General features: G+C 37.4%; 1 non-coding gene across 1 annotated transcript; it reads left to right on the top strand.

Moving 5' to 3' along the window:
- The first annotated feature begins 7,460 nt into the window (after positions 1 to 7,460).
- On the top strand, positions 7,461 to 7,567 carry LOC112780557 (small nucleolar RNA R71). Its single transcript, XR_003191384.1, has one exon. It is a non-coding gene; the product is annotated as a small nucleolar RNA R71 (small nucleolar RNA).
- Positions 7,568 to 18,567: the final 11,000 nt, after the last annotated feature.

Here is an 18,567-nt window from a genome sequence, read left to right as displayed (position 1 = left end):
TTTCTCTCTCTTTCCTCTTTTCTCTCTCTCTCCATTTTGTTTCTCTCTCTCTCTCTCTTCCTCTTTCTCTCTCTCTCTCTCTCCTTTTTTTCTTTTCTCTCTCCTATTTCTCTCCCCCCCTTTCCTTATTTCTCTCTCTCTTTCTCCTCTTTCTTTCCTTCCCTTCCTTTCTCTCTTTTCTCTTTCTCTCTCAACCTTCTCTCACTCTATATCCCTCTTCTCTCTCTCCCCCTCTTTTCTCCAAAATAAGAGAGAGAGAAGGTTGAGAGAGAAAGAAAAGAGGGGGAGAATAGAGAGAGAGAAGGAGAGAAAGAGAGAGAGAAGAGAGAAAGAGAGAGAGAGAGAGGGATATAGAGTGAGAGAAGGTTGAGAAAGAAAGAGAAAAGAGAGAAAGGAATGGAAGGAAAGAAAGAGGAGAAAGAGAGAGAGGAGGGCAAAGAAAGAGAGAGAAGAGGAGAGAGAAATAAGGGAAGGGGGAGAGAGAAATAGGAGAGAGAGAGAGAGAGAGAGAGAGAGAGAGAGAAAGAGGAAGAGAGAAGGGAGGGAGAGAGAGAAAGGAGGGAGAGGAGAGAGAAAGAAAATGGGAGAGGAAAAGAGGGAGAGAGAGAGAAACAAAATGGGAGAGAGAGAGAGAGAGAGAGAGAGAGAGAGAAGGGGGAAGGGAGGGAGAGCAAGGGAGAGGGGAGAAAAAGGAAAGACATGGAGAGAGAGCGAGAGGAAAAAGAGAGAGAGAGGAGGGTAAGAAAGAGGAGAAGGAGAGAGAGAGAGGAAGAAAGAGGGGGAGAGAGAGAGGAGGGAGAGGAGAGAGAGAGAGAGAGAGAGAAAAAATGGGAGAGAGCGAGAAAAATGAGGGAGGAAGGGAGAGAAAGAGAGAGAGAGAGAGAGAGAGAGAGAGAGAAGAAGAGAGAAGGGACGAGAGAGAGAGGAAAGAATTGGGAAAGAGTGGGAGAGGAGGGAAAGGAGAGAGAGAGAGAGAGAGAGAGAGAGAGAGAGAGAGAGACGAAGAGAGATGGGAGGGGGAGAGAGGGGAGGGAGAGGAGAGAGAGAAAGAAAGGGGAAGAGAGGGGGAGAGAGGAGAGGGAGAAAGAGGAGGAGAGAGAGAGAGGAAGAGAGACGGGAATAATTAAAAGATAAATAAACATAAAATAAAATAAAGTTACTTATGTAATTCATTGGTGAGAATTTCAGATAAGCGTTTGGAGATGCTTTGTTGCTTCTGAACCTCTGCTTTGCTATTGTCTTCTTCCAATCATGCATGCTCCCTTCCATGGCAAGCTATCGGATCTTCTCAGTGAAAATGGTCCTCTATGGTTTCTGCACGGCTAATCAACTATCGGATTTCTCGTCTCGGAGGAAAAATACCAGGCACAGCTACCGCATGGCTAATCATCTGTCGGTTCTTGCTAGCGTTGGAATAGGATTCATTGATCCTTTTACACACTGTCACTCCACCCAACATTCACAGGTTTGAAGCTCGTCACAGTCATTCCTTCCCAGATCCTACTCGGAATACCACAGACAAGGTTTAGACTTTTCGGATCTCAGGAATGGCTGCCAATGGTTCCAGCCTATACCACAAAGATACTAATCTCACGGACTTGGTCCGTGTATTAGATACCCAAGAGATACGCACTAAAGCTGTCGCCCAATGACTATGTTGAGCTCAGATAGAACGGGAGTGGTTGTCAGGCACGCATTCATAGAATTGAGAATAATGAAGAGTGTCACGGATCATATCATTCTCCAGATTGAAGTACGAGTGAGTATCTTAGAATAAAATCAAGCGTGATTGAATAGAAAAATAGTAGTAATTGCATTAATTCATGAAGAACAGCATAACTTCACACCTTAATCTATGGGTGTAGAAACTCCACCGTAGAAAATACATAAGTGAAAATAGTCTAGGCATGGCCGAATGGCCAGCCTCTCCAAACATGAAATATGGCATAAAGCTCCCTAAGTATAATAGTAAAAAGTGCAATTTATACTAAACTAGTAACATAGGTTTACAGAAAATGAGTAACTAAGTGCAGATAGTGCAGAAATCCACTTCCGGGGCCCACTTGGTGTGTGCTTGGGCTGAGCATTGAAGCTTTCACGTACATAGGCCATCCTTGGAGTTAAACGCCAGCTTGGGTGCCAATTTGGGCGTTCGACTCCAGTTTTGGTGCCAGTTATGGCGTTTTACTCCAGAAAGGGTTCTCAGGTGGGCGTTTGAATGCCAGTTTGGGCCATCAAATCTCGGACAAAGTATGGACTATTATATATATGCTGGAAATCCCAAGATGTCTACTTTCTAACGTAATTGAGAGCGCGCCAATTGGACTTCTGTAGCTCCAGTAAATCCATTTCGAGTGCAGGAGGGTCAGAATCCAACAGCATCTGCAGTCCTTTTCAGCCTCTGAATCAGATTTTTGTTCAGGTCCCTCAATTTCAGCCAGAAAACACCTGAAATTACAGAAAAACACACAAACTCATAGTAAAGTCCAGAAATGTGATTTTTGCATAAAAACTAATAAAAATATAATAAAAAATAACTAAAACATACTAAAACGTATGTAAAAATAATGCCAAAAAGGGTATAAATTATCCGCTCATCACAACACCAAACTTAAATTGTTGCTTGTCCCCAAGCAACTAAAGACAAAATAGGATAAAAAGAAGAAAAAATACAATAAATCTCAAAAATATCAATGAAGATTAGTTTTGATTAGATGAGCGAGACTTGTAGCCTTTTAGCTTCTGAACAGTTTTGGCATCTCATTTTATCCTTTGAAGTTCAGAATGGTTGGCATCCATAGGAACTTAGAATTCAGATAGTGTTATTGATTCTCCTAGTTCAGTATATTGATTCTTGAACACAGCTACTTTATGAGTCTTGGCCGTGACCCTAAGCATTTTGTTTCCAGTATTACAACCAGTATTACCAACGGATACATAAATGCCACAGACACATAATTGGGTGAACCTTTTCAAATTGTGACTCAACTTTGCTAGAGTCCCCAGTTAGAGGTGTCCATAGCTCTTAAGCACACTCTTTTTACTTTGGACCACGACTTTAACCGCTCAGTCTCAAGCTTTTCACTTGACACCTTCACGCCACAAGCACATTGTTAGGGACAGCTTGATTTAGCCGCTTAGGCCAGGATTTTATTCCTTTGGGCCCTCTTATCCATTAATGCTCAAAGCCTTGGATCCTCTTTACCCTTGCCTTTTGGTTTAAAGGGTTATTGGCTTTTTCTGCTTTCTTTTTCTTTTTCTTTTGTTCTTTACTTTTTGCCCCCTTTTTTTTCCGCAAGCTTTGCTTTTCACTGCTTTTTCTTGCTTCAAGAATCAATTTTATGATTTTTCAGATTATCAATAACATTTCTCCTTTTTCATTATTCTTTCAAGAGCCAACAATTTTAACATTCATGAACAACAAATTTAAAAATATGCATTGTTCAAGCATTCATTCAAAACATAAAAAGTATTACCACCACATTAAAATAATTAAACTAATTTCAAGATAAAATTCAAAATTCATGTACTTCTTGTACTTTTGCAAATAAAAGCATTTTTTATTTAAGAAAGGTGATGGATTCATAGGACATTCATAGCTTTAAGATATAGACACTTAAACACTAATGATCATGTAATAAAGACACAAACATAGACAAAATATAAATCATATAATTCAAAAAATAGAAAAATAAAAACAAGGAAATTAAAGAACGGGTCCACCTTAGTGATGGCGGCTAGTTCTTCCTCTTGAAGATCTTATTGAGTGCTTGAGCTCCTCTATGTCTCTTCCTTGCCTTTGTTTCTCATCTCTTATGGCCTTTTGGTCCTCTCTGATTTTATGTAGGATGATGGAGTGCTCTTGGTGCTCCATCCTTAGTTGCCCCATGTTGGAACTCAATTCTCCTAAGGAGGTGTCGATTTGCTCCCAATAGTTTTGTGAAGGAAAGTGCATCCCTGGAGGCATCTCAGGGATTTCTTGATGAGGAATTTCCTCATGCTCTTGTTGAGGTCCATGAGTGGGCTCTCTTGTTTGCTCCATCCTCTTCTTAGTGATGGGCTTGTCTCCTTCAATGATGATGTCTTCCTCTATGACAATTCCAACTGAATTGCATAGGTTACAGATGAGATGAGGGAAGGCTAACCTTGCCAAAGTAGAGGGCTTGTCTGCCACCTTATAGAGTTCTAGAGGTATGATCTCATGAACTTCTACTTTCTCTCCATTCATGATACTATGGATCATGATAGCCCGGTCTATTGTAACTTCAGACCGGTTGCTAGTAGGAATGAGAGAGCGTTGGATAAACTCCAACCATCCCCTAGCCACGGGTTTGAGGTCAAGCCTTCTTAGTTGAACCGGCTTGCCTCTTGAGTCTCTCTTCCATTGAGCTCCTTCCATACAGATGTCCATGAAGACTTGGTCCAACCTTTGATCAAAATTGACCCTTCTAGTGAAAGAATGAGGATCTCCTCTCATCATTGGTAAGTTAAATGCCAACTTCACATTTTCCGGACTGAAATCCAAGTAATTCTCCCGAACCATTGTGAGCCAATTCTTTGGGTTGGGGTTCATACTTTGATCATGGTTCTTAGTGATCCATGCATTGGCATAGAGCACTTGAACTATTAAGATTCTAACTTGTTGGATTGGGTTGGTGAGAGTTTTCCAACCTTTTCTTCGAATCTCACGTCGGATCTTCGGATATTCACTCTTTTTTAGCATGAAGGGGACCTCGGAGATCACCTTTTTCCTGGCCACAACTTCATAGAAGTGTTCTTGATGGACTTTTGAGATGAATCTCTCCATCTCTCATGACTCAAAGGTGGAAGCAATTGCCTTCCCTTTCCTCTTTCTAGAGGTTTCTCCGGTCTTAGGTGCCATTAATGGTTATGGAAAAACAAAAAAAACCAGAGCTTTTTCCACACCAAACTTAAAAGGTTTGCTCGTCCTCGAGCAAAAGAAGAAAGAAAGGAGTAGAAGAAGAAGAAATGGAGGAGATGGAGGGTAGTGTGGGTTTCGGCCAAGGGGGAAAGAATTGTTTGTGATGTGTGAAAGTGAAGGTAGTGAGGAGGGGTATTTATAGGGTAGGAGAGAGAGGGAATTCGATCATGAAGGGGTGGGTTTGGGAGGAAAATGGTTTGAATTTGAATGATGAGGTAGGTGGGGTTTATGATGGATGGATGTGAGTGATGAAGAGAATATGCGGAAGAGGGTAGGATATGATAGGTGAATGGTGTTTGGGAAAGAGGTATTGATGTGATTGGTCAAGAGTATTTGAGAAAGAGTGTTATGGAAAGGTGTGAAGAGGAGAGAAGAAGAGTTCGGGTAGGTGGGGATCCTGTGGAGTCCACAAATCCTGAGGTGTCAAGGAATTTTGCTCCCTACACCATTCTGGCGTTCAAACGCCCTCAGTGTGCCAATTCTGGCATTAAACGCCAGCTCTGCTACCTTTCCTGGCATTAAACGCCAGTCTGCTGCCCCTTTCTGGCATTTAACGCCAGCCAGACACCCTTTTCTGGCGTTAAACGCCTAGAGTGCTGCTCATTCTGGCATTTAACGCCCAGAATGCTGTCAGGCTGGGCGTTAAACGCCCATTCTGCTATCCTTACTGGCGTTTAAATGCCAGTAAGCCTGTCCTCCAGGGTGTGCTATTTTTGATTTTTTCTTTAGTTCTGCAGTTGTTTTTATGACTTCACATGATCATCAACCTAAAGAAAACATAAAATAGCAATGGAAAATAAATAAATATAATTAAATAACATTGGGTTGCCTCCCAATAAGCGCTTCTTTATTGTCAATAGCTTGACAGTGAGCTCTTAGAGAGCTTCACAGAGACTCAGAGCTTAATGGTGGACTTCCAACACCAAATATAGAAGTTGAGTGTGGGGGCTCTGTTTGACTCTGTATTGAGAGAAGCTTTTCATGCTTCCTCTCCATGGTTACAGAAGAAGATCCTTGAGCCTTAAACACAAGGTAGTCCTCATTCAGTTGCAGGACTAACTCTCCTCTGTCCACATAAATCACAGCTTTTGCTGTGGCTAGGAAGGGTCTTCCAAGGATAATGGATTCATCCTCTTCCTTCCCAGTGTCTAGGATTATGAAATCAGCAGGGATGTACAGGTCTTCAACCTTCACTAAGACATCCTCTACAACTCTATAAGCCTGTTTCCTTGATTTGTCTGCCAACTCTAATAAGAATTTAGCAGCTTGTACCTCAAAGATCCCTAGTTTCTCTATTACAGAGAGTGGCATGAGGTTTATACCTGACCCCAGGTCACGCAAAGCCTTCTTAATGGTCATGGTGCCTTTGGTACAAGGTATTAAGAACTTTCCGGGATCCGGTTTCTTTTGAGGTAATTTCTATTGAACCAAGGCATTCAGTTCATTGATGAGCAATGGAGGTTCATCCTCCCAAGTCTCATTACCAAATAACTTGGCATTAAGCTTCATGATTGCTCCTAGATATTGAGCAACTTGCTCTTCAATAATATCTTCATCCTCTTCAGAGGAAGAATACTCATCAGAGCTCATGAATGGCAACAGTAAGTTCAATGGAATCTCTATGGTCTCTATATGAGCCTCAGATTCCTTTGGTTCCTCATTAGGGAACTCCTTAGTGGTCAGTGGACATCCATGGAGGTCTTCCTCATTGGAAATCACTGCCTCTTCCTCCTCTACAGGTTCGGCCATGTTGGACATATTGATGACCTTGCACTCTCTTTTTGGATTCTCTTCTGTATTGCTTGGGAGAGCACTAGAAGGGATTTCAGTAACTCTTTTACTCAGCTGACCAACTTGTGCCTCCAAATTTCTGATGGAGGACCTTGTTTCAGTCATGAAACTGAGAGTGGTCTTAGATAGATCAGAGACTATGGTTGCTAAGTCAGAGAGGTTCTGATTAGAATTCTCTGTCTGTTGCTCAGAAGATGATGGAAAAGGCTTGCTATTGCCAAACCTATTTCTCCCACCATTATTATTATTGAAGCCTTGATTAGGATTTTACTGCTCTTTCCATGAGAAATTAGGATGATTCCTCCATGAAGGATTGTAAGTGTTTCCATATGATTCTCCTGTGTAATTCACCTCTTCCATTGCAGGATTCTCAGGGTCATAAGCTTCTTCTTCAGAGGAAGCTTCTTTAGTACTGCTGGATACAGCTTGCATTCCAGTCAGACTCTGAGAAATCATATTGACTTGCTGAGTCAATATTTTGTTCTGAGCCAATATGGCATTCAGAGTATCAATCTCAAGAATTTCTTTCTTCTGAGTCATCCCATTATTCACAGGATTTCTTTCAGAAGTATACATGAATTGGTTATTTCAACCATTTTCAATGAGTTCCTGGGCTTCTGCAGGCGTCTTCTTTAGATGAAGAGATCCACCAACAGAGTAATCCAATGACATCTTGGACAATTCAGACAGACCATCATAGAATATACATAGGATGCTCCATTCTGAAAGAATATCAAAAGGACACTTTCTGATCAATTGCTTGTATCTTTCCCAAGCTTCATAGAGGTATTCACCTTCCTTCTGTCTGAAGGTTTGGACTTCCACTCTAAGCTTGCTCAACTTTTGAGGTGGAAAGAATTTGGCCAAGAAAGTATTGACCAACTTTTCCCAAGAGTTCAGGCTTTCTTTAGGTTGTGAGTCCAACCATGTCCTAGCTCTGTCTCTTACAGCAAAGGGGAAAAGCATAAGTCTGTAGACCTCGGGATTAACCCCATTGGTCTTGACAGTGTCACAGATTTGCAAGAATTCAGCTAAGAACTGATGAGGATCTTCCAATGGAAGTCCATGAAAGTTGCAATTCTGCTGCATTAGAGAAACTAATTGAGGCTTAAGCTCAAAGTTGTTTGCCCTAATTGCAGGAATTGAGATGCTTCTTCCATAGAAGTCAGAAGTTGGTGCAGTAAAGTCACCAAGCACCTTCCTTGCATCTCTACCATTGTTATTGGGTTCGGCCATGTCTTCTTCTTTTTCGAAAATTTTTGGAAGGTCCTCTCCAGAGTGTTGTGTTTTAGCTTCTCTTAGCTTTCTCTTCAGAGTCCTTTCAGGTTCAGGATTAGCTTCAACAAGAATGTCCTTATCCCTATTTCTGCTCATAAAAAAAAGAAGAGAATAGAAAAGAAGAGAAATCCTCTATCTCACAGTATAGAGATTCCTTTATTTAAGCAGAAGAATGGAAGAATAGAAGAATGAGGTCGAGAGGGAATAAGAAGAAGTCAAACACAGAGAAAGGGAGAGGGTTCGAATTTAAAGAAGAGAGATGTTAGTGAATAAATAAAAGAAATAGAAAGAGATAAGAGAGAAGGAGAATTCGAAATTTAAAATAAAATAAAAATATTTTTGTTTTTATTTTAATTATTAGTTAGAATTCGAAATTATTAAAAGAAATAAAATAAAATTAAAATTTAAAACAATTAGTTAATTAAAAAGAATTTTGAAAAAGTGGTGAGGGGTTTTCGAAAATTAGAGAGAGAAAAGTAGATAGCTGGTTTTGAAAAAGATAAGAAATAGTAAACTTTTAAAATTAAAACAAACAAGTGAAAACAAACACTTGAAAAATCCCACTTGACTTGTTTGTTAATTGAAAAAGATTTGAAAATAAATTTTGAAAAGATGAGAGGTTAGAAAAAGATTTTGAAATTAAGTTTTGAAAAAGATATGATTGAAATTAATTTTGAAAAAGATTTGAAAAGGAAGTTAAAAAGATTTGATTTTTGAAATTAAAGTTGATTACTTGACTAACAAGAAACTAAAAGATATGATTCCAGAATTTAAAGATTGATCCTTTCTTAATAGGCAAGTAACAACTTGCAAATTTTTGACTCAAAACGTTAAATATTAGTAATAATTTCGAAAAATATGAAATACAAATAAGAGAAATATTTTGAAAATCAATTTTGGAGAATTTTCGAAAAACATGAAAGAAAAATGAAAAGGATTTGATTTTGAAAAAGATTTGAAAAGATAGAATTTTTAATTTGAAATTTTGACTTGACTAACAAGAAACAACTAAATTTAAAACTTTTGACTAAATCAACCCAAAATTTCGAAATTTATGAGTAAAATAAGGGAAAGATATTATTTTTTATTTTTAAATTTTTAATGAGGATAGAAAAAAATGACAAAATGACACAAAACATAAAAGTTTAAGATCAAAACAAAAAATGCATGCAAGAACACTTTGAATGTCAAGATGAACACCAAAAATACTTTGAAGATCATAATGAACATCAAGAACATATTTTTGAAAACTTTTCAAGAAAAGAAAGACATGCAAGACACCAAACTTAGAACTTTTTAATGTTTAGACACTAATAATTAAAAATTGCACAAGAAAAACAAGAAAAGACACAAAACAAGAAAAATTAAAGATCAAACAAGGAAAATCATCAAGAACAACTTGAAGATCAAAGAAGAACACAATGCATGAATTTTCGAATATTTAAGAAAATTAAAAAGATGCAATTGACACCAAACTTAAAATTTGACACTAGACTCAAACAAGAAACACAAAATTTTTGGTTTTTTGTGGTTTTATTAAGTTTTTTTTTTGTATATTTTCGAAATTATTTTGGCAAAAGAAAATAGAGATACAAAATTTTTAATAAGAATTCTGGGATTCATGCAATGTTAGTCTAAAGCTTCGGTCCAAAAGAATTAGACATGGCTAAATGGTCAGCCAAGCTTTAGCAGAGCATTACATACAACAGCCAAATTGATGGGAACCAAAAGGCTCCTGCAAAGATAAGTGAAAACCTCAGTCCAAAAGATTAGACATGGCTTAACAGCCAGCCAGGCTTCAACATATCTCATGAAATTCTAGAATTCATTCTTAAAAATTCTGAAGAACAATTTTTTTTTTGAATTTTTCGAAAACTGAAAAATTTTTTTGTATTTTTTTGAAAATAAAAAATAAAAAAATAAAAAGCTTAAACATAAAATAAAATTACCTAATCTAAGCAACAAGATGAACCGTTAGTTGTCCAAACTCGAACAATCCCCGGCAACGTCGCCAAAAACTTGGTGTGGGAAATTGTGATTCACACTTTTCACAACTCCGCACAACTAACCAGCAAGTGCACTGGGTCGTCCAAGTAATACTTTACGTGAGTAAGGGTCGATCCCACAGAGATTGTTGGCTTGAAGCAAGCTATGGTTATCTTGTAAACCTCAGTCAGGCGGATTCAAATGGTTATGAGTATTGATAATTAAAAGATAAATAAACATAAAATAAAATAAAGTTACTTATGTAATTCATTGGTGAGAATTTCAGATAAGCGTTTGGAGATGCTTTGTTGCTTCTGAACCTCTGCTTTCCTATTGTCTTCCAATTATGCATGCTCCCTTCCATGGCAAGTTGTAGGATCCTCTCAGTGAAAATGGTCCTCTACGGTTTCTGCACGGCTAATCAACTGTCGGATCCTGCTAGCATCGGAATAGGATCCATTGATCCTTTTGCACACTGTCACTTCACCCAACATTCACAGGTTTGAAGCTCGTCACAGTCATCCATTCCGAAATCCTACTCGGAATACCACAGACAAGGTTTAGACTTTTTGGATCTCAGGAATGACAGCCAATGGTTCTAGCCTATACCACAAAGATACTAATCTCACGGACTTGGTCCGTTTATTAGATACCCAAGAGATACGCACTCAAGCTGTCGCCCAATGACTATGTTAAGCTCAGATAGAACGGGAGTGGTTGTCAGGCACGCGTTCATAGAATTGAGAATAATGATGAGTGTCACGGATCATATCATTCTCCAGATTGAAGTACGAGTGAGTATCTTAGAATAGAATCAAGCGTGATTGAATAGAAAAACAGTAGTAATTGCATTAATTCATGAAGAACAGCAGAACTCCACACCTTAATCTATGGGGTGTAGAAACTCCACTGTAGAAAATACATAAGTGAAAATAGTCTAGGCATGGCCAAATGGCCAGCCACTCCAAATGTGAAATATGGCATAAAGCTCCCTAAGTATAATAGTAAAAAGTGCTATTTATACTAAACTAGTAACTTAGGTTTACAGAAAATGAATAACTAGGTGCAGATAGTGCAGAAATCCACTTCTGGGGCCCACTTGGTGTGTGCTTGGACTGAGCATTGAAGCTTTTATGTGCATAGGCCATCCTTGGAGTTAAACGCCAGCTTGGGTGCCAGTTTGGGCGTTTAACTCCAATTTTGGTGCCAGTTCTGGCGTTTTACTCCAGAAAATGGTCTCAAGTGGGCGTTTGAACGCCAGTTTGGGCCATCAAATCTCGGGCAAAGTATGGACTATTATATATTGCTGGAAAGCCCATGATGTCTACTTTCCAAAGCAATTAAGAGCACGCCAATTGGGTTTCTGTATCTCCAGAAAATCTATTTCGAGTGCAGGAGGGTCAGAATCCAACATCATCTTCAGTCCTTTTTCAGCCTCTGAATAAGATTTTTGCTCAGGTCTCTCAATTTCAGCCAAAAAATACCTAAAATTATAGAAAAGCACAAAAACTCATAGTAAAGTCCAAAAATGTGATTTTTGCATAAAAACTAATAAAAATATAATAAAAATTAACTAAAACATATTAAAAACTATGTAAAAACATTGCCAAAAAGGGTATAAATTATCCGCTCATCATGTACTGAGGATGGGTTTAGTGGATTGAGAAGAGCGAAAGATGTATGAATTGAGAAAGTGATGAACTAACGAGTTCGGAATGAAAATGTTGAATTGACAGTGGTTGAGATGAGTCGAGGACTCGGAAAGAGATGATGGATCCATGATATACTGAAAATGTTTTCTGAAAAACCACTGATGTATCATTTTATATTGAGATTGTTGACACGCGCGCCCGGCAGGGATGGTGGTTAATCCCGCCTGTCGAGGTAGCGGCGGCGGCATAAGGACGGTGGTTAATCCCGCTTACGTTGAGATGTGAGGTCTGTGGCAAGAGTATCCCGCTCGCATCCCTTCGGGTCAATAGAGTGTGCAGGCACAAAATCCTGGACGGTGATCCGAGCACCATATTTCGGGGGTTCCAATGATGACTCCGAAGGGCGACATCTCCATGGAGATGTGTTGGGTTGGCAGTTGAACTGACAATGTGATATTACAACCAATAGGACAGGCATTCATCATGTGCATCTTCTACCTGTTTGTTTGCTTTTCCGACTTGTAATTATATGCCTAAATTGTATAACATGTCTACTTGCTTACTTGAATTACCTGCCTTATATGCTTCTACTTGTGTTTTACTTGCATTGATTTTACTTGTGCTTTCTACTGGGATTGAGGAGGTTCGGAAGGCGGTGGCGATGGAATTGCATGGGGGATAGGTTGGTGAAGGCTGTGGGACAGCGGAGGACTGTTAGACTAGAAAATCCCTTAAGTTAGATTGCCCCTTAAGTATGTTAAGCTTTTAAGTTATGTTAAGGTTTTATATATGCTTTACTATTTCTAGTTATGTCTTAAGATTGAATCTTGTGATGGATATGAAGTCTAGGATTGCCTTTGGCATCCCAGGGCCTTATATCTTACATCACTGGGCATTGTTACCATACTGAGAACCTCCGGTTCTCATACCATATTTTTGTTGTATTTTTTAGATGCAGGTCGCAACCCACCTCGGTAAGTTGTTTGGATGGTGACAGAAGCGGAGGATCATGATACTTTTTGGAGTCTTTTTGATTATTTTGTTTACATTCTCTCACTTTTGTATCTCGCTTTTGCCTAGAGGCTTGTATTGAGAGAGAAAAACTTGTATAAGCTATTTTAAACTTCAGATTCTGTTTTGTCTTTACATATGGCTAGCCGGCTTAAACTCTACGAGCCGTGGCTAGATTTTTATGATATTATACTCTTATCTTTTGTTATATTATATTTATATCTTGTGCTTTAATTTAGTAGCTCCGTTAGTACGTTTTGCATTTTTCACATCCTGTTTTTGAGCTATGTCCTTCATCGGGCTTCTAGATTATATTAATTCCTTCTATATAGTATATGTATGAGCTTAGAACTATCGTAACCTTTGATTAACCTTTGCTTTACGGCGTGAATTAAGGCTTAGGCTAATTAGGGTGTTATATTTAGTGGTATCAGAGCAGTTCGTCCTCGTGAGCCCGAGGGATGGACCGATTGTACTTCATTGCATACTCTGTGTGTCTTTTCTTTGATGCTATTAGGTTATCTACTTGATATTGCGTAGCATGCTTGTTTGTGAGTGCCTGTTTGGGATAATTGAAGCACTAGGCTTTTGATATTGAGACTGATCACCTTGAGATCGATTGTTTGGTGTAGACAGGAACCCTAATGGCCACTCACGGACGAGGTCGTACACGTTCACGAGCCGAGAGTAGAAACACGCAACCGGCCGATAACCATGCCGAATTTATAGCGGCGATGGCGAATCTTGCAAACACCATGGAGGCTAATGCTGCTGCGACTCTGCAAGCTGTGCAGAGGTTAGGCCAACCGGCTGGGAATGGAAAGGGGAATGGCGAAGGAAACACGAATGATAATATTGAAGGGAACGGTGATAACATGGGAGGTGCTCCGATGACCTTGGCGACTTTCCTCAAGGTTTATCCGCCAAATTTCAGAGGATAGACTAACCCTACAGAAGTGGACAACTTGTTCCAAGCCATGGAGCGTGCTTTATAGGTGCAGCATGTTCCGAATAATCAATATGTGGAATTTGCTGCTTATTAGCTTCTGGGAGAAGCCCAACATTGGTGGCAAGCCGAGTGCCGCTTGCTACAGCTTCAAAATGCTGACGTTCCTTGGGATATATTCCAAACGGCCTTCTATAGAAAGTATTTTTCTGAGTCTGCAAGGGAAGCGAAGGAGATGAAACTTATGCAGCTGAAGCAAGGTTCCTTGTCTGTGGCAGATTATACTAGCAAATTTTAGGAGCTTTGTAGGTTTTCTAAGGTATGTTAGAGTTCCTTGTCTGTGGCAGATTATACTAGCAAATTTGAGATTGTTAGGTATTTGGAGTTTGAGACAAGTTTTGTAAGTAATTGAAAAAAGAGTTGAGTTAGTTTGGATTGATTTTTTCGAACAAAAAATAATAGCAGTAGAATTTGATTTCATAAACTTTGAAAGAAGATGTAGAAGAGTAGAAGAAAGTGTGAGAATAGAAGTGTATGTAAGTAGTATATATAGAGTAACAAAATATTAATTTATTAATAATAACGATAACATATTAAACGGCTAATTTTGCAACGGCTAGTTTTGTAATGTGGTTAGCATTTCAAATTTCATAAATAAAAATAAACAACTCACTAAAAATTTATTTTATAATGTGTAAAAAATTAAATTTTTTTATGTAAATAAATTTAATTAATTATAATTTAATATAATAATATAAATAATATTTAATATTTAATATAATTATTTATATTAATTATGATTTAAATTATTAATTAAAATAGAGATATAATTAATTATTATAATTATTAATAAATTAAATATGATTTAATTATTTTATATAATTATTATAATAATTATATAAAATAATTAAATCATATTTAATTTATTAATAATTAATTATATACATAAAGTATAATATATATAACGTTAATACATCTAACGGTCAGCTCATATATGTATATAAAGTATTAATTTTAATAACAAAATATTATTTATTTTTTTAATTTAATAAACCAATGTTTATAGCCAATGAATTATAGTTCAAATGGCATAGTCTCTCTATACTCATTTAAGAGGTTGAGGTTTGAATCTCCCTATCTTTAGTTAAAAAAAAAAACAAATGTCTATATATTATTGGTTAAATTAAAAAAAAGAGAGTCCCTTTAAAAGGGCTTCTATTGCTTTGAAACACGTGAAGAAACTTTCTTTCTGTTTATTTCAACGATAGGCCATCATCTTTTACTAACACATAGTGAATGAGGTTTCAAATTCTTTTACCATTGAAATTGCTCTAACGGTGCCAAACAGATAGCTCATCCTATTCCATCCGACCTATCCCGACTCGGTAAAGCCTGCTCAAAAAAGGATGGATCGACTCTCCTGCCGAAATAAAACAGACTGAAAATGCTAACCCGCCATACTTTATGACAAGTTGGCAAGTTAACTCTTTTTTAAAAATCAATTAAAATTAATTTAAAAATAATAATAATAATAAATCAAATAAAAAATACATTATAAAATATAAAATATCTCAAAAATGCATATGTTTATTTTTTTTTTGGTGACTAAAAATGCATATGTTTATAAATAATATATTAAGTTTATTTATTGAAAAAAAAGCCCAACAACATTAGCCTTATTATATATATAGAGTAATAGGATAAATAAATTTTAAGTATATAATTTTTTTAAATAAAACTAAATTATATTTTATATCTTTAATTAATTAACTTTTATATATAAAAAAGCATTAACTTTTTATGAATTGTAAATCTTAATTTTATTTTTATAATTATATATATTTATTTAATTATAACTAGATCAATATATATGTTAAACAAATAATCTACTGATTGAATTAGTGATCCAATGATTCAATATTTTAATTAGATTAATTATAGATTTAATTTTAATAAATAAAATTAAAATCCTATAACATACATTGAAAAGAAGGTTATTCCCATAGTGAAATTTCTACGTGTCATCTTCTAGGTTCATTCTCAATTTCTTGAAAAAAAGGTTATTCCCATAGTGAAATTTCTACGTGTCATCTTTCAGGTTCATTCTCAATTTCTAACATGTGTGTTTTCTGATATGTGTGTTTATCCATTAAAATTTCCATGCCTTCAGTCATTAATATCATGACTTTTATTACCATAATAACACCTGCATCAAACTATTTTCATTACACCATATTTTTTATGACTGCATCTGAGTTTTTTATCCTCCTTTTCCAGTTTGCTTTATAGTTTATATGTACATATAACCTGAAATTTTCAAATTTCAAAATTTGAATTCAAAATCAAAATTAAAAAAGTGATTCTCTCCATTCTTTTTTTTCAGTTTTATCTCTTCCTCCTCTTCTTTGGTTCTTCTCCTTCTTCACCTTCAGTTCCTCTTCCTTTTTTCTCCTACGTTCACTGATTCTATTTTTGTAAAATCTTCTTCTTTTTCTATCTTCCCTAATTTAAGTTGGAGGTGGAGATTATTGAGTTCATGTACGCACCAAGGCAAAGTTAAGGCAGTGGATGAGGTTGTGAAAGCTATGGTGGTGGATCATAATATGGCGGTGGTGTTGCAGTGAGTGCAGTGGAGTTTGTGGTGGTCATCGATGATGTGGTGATGGATACGAAGGAGGAAGCGGCGGAAGAGAGCAAATCGATAAAAAGTACTGAGTCACCCGGCCACAGAGAGCACAACAGCGATATGATATTTTTATATTTTTCTCTATCTTTCTATCCAAGTTATTTCTCGTATTCGTCTTCATTTTCAATACGTTCCTGATGTCTGTTCTTTTACATTTTTTCAAATTTTAATTCCAACTAAATCTGCATGTAATTTAAAATTAAAATTTGAATTTTAAATATGCACAACCTTATCAAGTATTCAATCTATCTCTCAGATAATTAATGAGCGGATAATTTATACGCTTTTTGGCATTATTTTTAGTATGTTTTTAGTAGAATCTAATTACTTTTAGGGGTGTTTTTAATAGATTTTATGTTAAATTCACATTTCTGGACTTTACTATGAGTTTGTGTGTTTTTCTGTGATTTCAGGTATTTTCTGGCTGAAATTGAGGGACTTGAGCAAAAATCAGATTCAGAGGTTGAAAAAGGACTGCTGATGCTGTTGGATTCTAACCTCCCTGCACTCAAAGTGGATTTTCTGGAGCTACAGAACTCGAAATGGCGCGCTTCCACTTGCGTTGGAAAGTAGACATCCAGGGCTTTCCAGCAATGTATGATAGTCCATACTTTGGCCAAGAATAGACGATGTAAACGGGGGTTCAACACCAGCTTTCTACCCAAATCTGGCGTCCAGCGCCAGAAAAGGAGCCAAAACCAGAGTTGAACGCCCAAACTGGCACAAAAGCTGGCGTTCAACTCCAAGGAGGACCTCTGCACGTGCAACACTTAAAGCCCAGCCTAAGCACACACCAAGTGGGCCCCAGAAGAGGATTTATGCATCAATTACTTACTTCTGTAAACCCTAGTGACTAGTTTATTATAAATAGGACCTCTTACTATTGTATTTGACATCTTTGGACGCCTGGTTCTTAGATCAGAGGGGCTGGCCATCTCGGCCATGCCTGGACCTTCACTTATGTATTTTCAAACGGTAGAGTTTCTACACTCCAGAGATTAAGGTGTGGAGCTCTGCTGTTCCTCAAAGATTAATGCAAAGTACTTCTGTTTTCTATTCAATTCATCTTATTTCGCTTCTAAGATATCCATTCGCACCCAAGAACGTGATGAAGGTGATGATTATGTGTGACGCTCATCATCCTTCTCCCTTATGAACGCGTGCCTGACAAACACTTCTGTTCTACATGAATTAAGCTAGAATGAATATCTCTTAGATCTCCTAACCAGAATCTTCGTGGCGTAAGCTAGAATGATGGCGGCATTCAAGAGAATCCGGAAAGTCTAAACCTTGTCTGTGGTATTCCGAGTAGGATTCAATGATTGAATGACTGTGACGAGCTTCAAACTCGCGATTGTTGGGCGTTAGTGACAGACGCAAAAGGAGGGTGAATCCTATTCCAGCATGATCGAGAACCGACAGATGAATAGCCGTGCCGTGACAGGGTGCGTGAGCATATTATTCATTGAGAGGAGGGGATGTAGCCACTGACAACGGTGATGCCCTTGCATAAAGCCAGCCATGGAAAGGAGTAAGACTGGTTGGATGAAGATAGCAGGAAAGCAGAGGTTCAGAGGAACGAAAGTATCTCCATTCGCTTATCTGAAATTCCTACCAATGATTTACATAAGTACCTCTATCCCTATCTTATTAATTATTATTCGAAAACACCATTATCCATTTATATCTGCCTGACTGAGATTTACAAGGTGACCATAGCTTGCTTCACACCAACAATCTCCGTGGGATTCGACCCTTACTCACGTAAGGTATTACTTGGACGACCCAGTGCACTTGCTGGTTAGTGGTACGAGTTGTGAAAAGTGTGATTCACAATTTGTGCACCAAGTTTTTGGCGCCGTTGCCGGGGATTGTTTGAGTTTGGACAACTGACGGTTCATCTTGTTGCTCAGATTAGGTAATTTTCTTTTTATTTTATTTTCAAAAATTTTTCAAAAATTTCTCATCTGTTTTCAAAAAAAAAAATGTGTTTTCAAAAATAAATTATTCTATGGCTTCAGAATTTTTAAGAATGAATTCTAGTGTTTCATGAAGCATGTTGAAGCCTGGCTGGCTGTAAAGCCATGTCTCAATTCTTATACTCAAGAGAAGAGCTTCTTTATCTTTCTTAGCCAATTGGCTGTTGAATGTAAGGAATGTCAGGCGTGTCATGTCTGAGTTACATACTAAAGCTTGGCTGGCTATTGAGCCAAGCCTGACCCTTTGATTGGAGCTTTAGAGCATAAGATTCCTGGAATTCATATTAAAAATTTTG

The sequence above is a fragment of the Arachis hypogaea genome, chromosome 19 (assembly GCF_003086295.3).
Source record: "Arachis hypogaea cultivar Tifrunner chromosome 19, arahy.Tifrunner.gnm2.J5K5, whole genome shotgun sequence".
NCBI lineage: Eukaryota > Viridiplantae > Streptophyta > Magnoliopsida > Fabales > Fabaceae > Arachis > Arachis hypogaea.
This window is presented reverse-complemented; position numbering and strand designations above follow the sequence as displayed.